The 4212-nt window shown below is 32.6% G+C and overlaps 1 long non-coding RNA gene across 1 annotated transcript; it reads left to right on the top strand.

Moving 5' to 3' along the window:
• The first annotated feature begins 484 nt into the window (after nt 1–484).
• Nucleotides 485–3497, top strand: LOC110441004. The gene is made up of 3 exons (XR_002461805.1): nt 485–616; nt 1684–1740; nt 3355–3497. It is a non-coding gene; the product is annotated as an uncharacterized LOC110441004 (long non-coding RNA).
• Nucleotides 3498–4212: the final 715 nt, after the last annotated feature.

Raw genomic sequence — 4212 nt, 5'->3', positions numbered from 1 at the left:
ACCTTTGTTTTTATTATATTTAAGTTAAAAGTTTAAGTATGATTTCGGTAGCGTTTATAGGATCAACACAGGCGTACTCAATGCTCAATGACATCAAATACTCCATACATTTTGATATAAATGGTTCATTCTCCGTTAGACACTGATAACGTTAGGTAAAGCCTAAAGGGGAGATAAACAAAATGTTTTTCAACAGAAATGCATATCTGGTAAGTTATTGCGATTTTGTGTCAGAACGCCGTCCCCTTTTATAAATGGTATGATCCAAACCTATCAAGGATGTTCAAAAGTTTAACTCTAAAATATACGTGTGTTTACAGTGCGAGTTACTTAGGGCTGTCTACTTAGGGCTGTCTACTAACCAGTGACCCCGATGCCATCCTGAGGAAAGTCCTTAAAGTTACCGGAAGTACATATGAAACACTCTTTTGTTATAATCATTTTCATTGGTCAATATTTATCACCTATCCAATAAACACAGTTCTTGCAAATCGACGTTCCTTCCATCTTGCTTTCGTGTACAAAGTGCAGTTTCGTCTACACTGTTGTACGAAATAAGTGGCAATAACTAGTGCAGTTTGACCGTCCATACTTTATCATTTGCAACACAAAGATTGTAAGTAATATGATAAACTTCGTCATTTTAGTGAATGGGATTTACATGAGATGGGAAGCACAGGGTTCATTCGTAGAACTTACTCGAAACCGAAATCCGAAATGCTCGTTATACTTGTACCTTACAACTATTTCAATATCAATTACGTCATCGTACAATTTTATAAATGAGGAGAAATGAGTTTGTTGTGGTTGATTAACGTATGTCATATTCGGTTATATATAACAACGTAATTCTTGGTTTGGTTCAACAAGCATTTCTGTTGTACCAAGGCAGCTGGCCTAGCTACTCTGCCTACTGTACAGTGCAGTATTGTTACTTTTTCTGAATGCAGTAGTTACTGTCTAACCTAACATACGTTGGTAAAGAAACGACACGCCTCATTGGTTATTAAGAATATATATTAATTGGGCACAAGTACTTTAAAAAGCATGGCAAATATAATCAAGTGAGACATGCATGACTTGTGTTTGACAAGTTTGCTTTGTCAATTGACAGAACAGATGTAAATGTGCTAATCTGATTGTGTCAACTTACATCAAAATAAACCAACTTACAGCTAACAAAACTGATAGAATAGGTCTACCGGCTGCAGGATTCTAGAAAGAAGATATTGTTTTTTGTGGTTTTGGTGAGATGAGCTCAGGTGTCACAATCCACATGACAATTACATTACTGGTAATAAAGTAACCTAGCGTTAACAGTATGCAATAAATAAAAGTCGTTTTCTGGACTTGAAATGCATTTGTTACTCAAGTTTTTATTCAGAACATCTAAAATGAAAAAAAACCTCATAAATAGAGTGGTATTCTTTAGGTGAAACTTATTACTATTTGGTAATTGATTTGGTAAGAAAGTATTGATTAATGTATAAAATTATAAGGTTTTTGAAAATGTTATGTTAACGTACATACTCTCACAAAAGGGGGGGAAAATAATATATTTTCCGCTTTATTAAAGTGTGACGATGCAAGTCTCGGTGAAAAAAGAAAGTCAAACAATTGTTGATTGCCATTTCAAATTACATCAATTGTTATATCAAACACTTCAATTGTTTTTCTTTTCAGGCTATTCAAGAAAGATGTTTCTGTGGGACTGGTTTGCTGGAATATTAAATTATCTAGGTGAGTATAAACTTTTGTTTCATCCAACACTGACTAATGTAAAGAAATATACTGCATCCTGTCACTCACATGTGATGTTTGTTTCATTCTTGAATAGTGATAATGCTATTCCAACAGAGAAAAAAATACAAATATGTTTTCATGTGAATGAAAAGGAAACCATTTCTTTCATGTAGAATATATAGCTGGTACCAAATGTCTTTCAGGTACAGTACATAAGGAATTGCAATCAGGGTATAATTAACCAAGGTGATATAGCTATATATATAGGCTCCCTTATAGTGTAAGTATATATATATAGTAATTGGAGATACATTAAAGTAGGTAATTTTAATCAATTAAAAAATCTGTCACATTTTGATTATAACCTTAGTCAATTATATTCTATTAACTACAGAAAGCGAAAATACAACTAGATAAATGGGATTACACGTAAACTGTCATGAGGGTTTCTTACTAGTAATTCTGTTTTAGATTATTTGATGTTATATAATGCAATACTTTGTAAACAAATTGTGAAAGAAATTAAAACCTATGCATTATGAATTAAATCCTCAAATATTGAACTGAACAGCTTATTAGGTAAAAGGTTTTGTTGAATAAAATATTGAATTTCATACAATATTGTTTAAAGGATTTAATGGTGCAAACATGTATAGGACAATACACTCCGACACTATTGGAATATATATATTCCTTCATTTTTGGAATCTAAAGTTCTGTTTCTCACCTTCCAGGTTATTATTCATGCTTCTTAATGAATGCATATTTTTTTTTTAAATTAACCAAAAAATCTAAATGTATAACTTAAAACGGTGAGTAAAATGAGTTATACTTTCTGACATTGTTTGGTATTGATTGAAACAGTGAGACTATGAATTAAATATACGAATTATTAAAAGGTACACTACACCAAGATGTAGACCTTGCGGTACAAAATGAAATTTGCTGAAGTTTGTAACAATTATAGATTGTGTTTAAAAAACAAAAATAACCAAACTTTAAGAAAAGAAAATACTATATATATATATATGTATAGAGTACTAGTATATACACACATGACAATTGTGTAAAACTAGGATTCACAAGAAAGTCAGGAAAATTGCTGTTTCTTGGTCTGGATAATGCCGGGAAAACCACGCTTTTGAGCGTGCTCAAAGAAGGTCATTTAGTTCAGCCAGTCCCTACTCTCCACCCTAGTAAGTATGCAGCAACTGTGTGACCAGTCCAGCATCATGGCTCAGTGCATGGAGACCTTGTTTTTAACAATGTACAATGTCATGAAATTAGGCAACATATTTGAGAAATCATATTAAAGGACAACATTCTGATCACAATTAGTAATCTTAAAATTCTAAGAAGAGTTGGGTAAATTGTGAAAAGCTACCTGTATTGATGATAAAAGATTAGATTTACCTCCCAAATTTATATAAACCTATCATCAGCTTTACAGAACTATATTAGATTTGTTATGTTGATCTATTAGTTCATGGCATTGCACCTGTTTTATTCTCCAACAGCATGCTGTTGCTGTGTTTCACTGTCCTGTTAGTTGCTGTTTTTGTGTTAATATATTTGCATAATGAGAAAGTGCATGGTCTTTTGTCATTGTAGGTTTATATAAAAAGTCGGGTAAGCTTGTGTTCCTGGGACTTGATAATGCAGGAAAGACAACATTACTACACATGCTAAAAGATGACAGAATGGCCCAGCACGTTCCCACATTACACCCAAGTAAGCATGGCAGTGTCTTCATGGAACCAGTTGTATTGGACTGAAGTCAGTGTTATAGATACTGGCTGTCTCATAATATAAGATGGCTGTGCTCTTGTCCATCCTGGCCACACTTCCACAACAAATTTTTATTTTAGAATAAGTATTTTCAGTAGAAGATTTTCTGTTCATTTTCAACTAAACTTAAAAATTTCATTAGCAATATCAGCATCTTGATTGCGTGTACATACAGAAAGGTCAGTCACACAGCTAGGTTGTTTCACATGACTAGACATAATTTCACTTGCTCTCGGATCATTATGTACATGTATTTTATACACTAATTGTCTGCCAGATTGCAGTGTACCACTGATATATAACATCATCAGATATTTGTACAATATGTACTACTTTTGTGTAACATTTATTATTCAAAATGTATAGTACAATAGAATGATAGTACATGTACACATACTATACAACATTTATGTTAAAGGTTATGTTTTGTCTTTATCAAAACAATGTTTTCTTGTTTACATGCATGATCAAGAAACTTCAGCTTGATATCGGTTCTCTATATAGGTGTGTGTTTTAAATATCCTGAAATGCTTTGTCCCTACTGTCCCTGTTGATTTTTATGAAATCATTAATATGCATCATGATCAGTGAAATACTGACTTGCTCACCAACTTGCTTCCATTGTTGGTAACATATAACCTAGTCCGAATTATTCTGACGTTTTATCGACTTTTTTCATAT

This window comes from Mizuhopecten yessoensis, unplaced genomic scaffold (genome assembly GCF_002113885.1).
Source record: "Mizuhopecten yessoensis strain PY_sf001 unplaced genomic scaffold, ASM211388v2 scaffold714723, whole genome shotgun sequence".
Classification (NCBI taxonomy): domain Eukaryota; kingdom Metazoa; phylum Mollusca; class Bivalvia; order Pectinida; family Pectinidae; genus Mizuhopecten; species Mizuhopecten yessoensis.
This window is presented reverse-complemented; position numbering and strand designations above follow the sequence as displayed.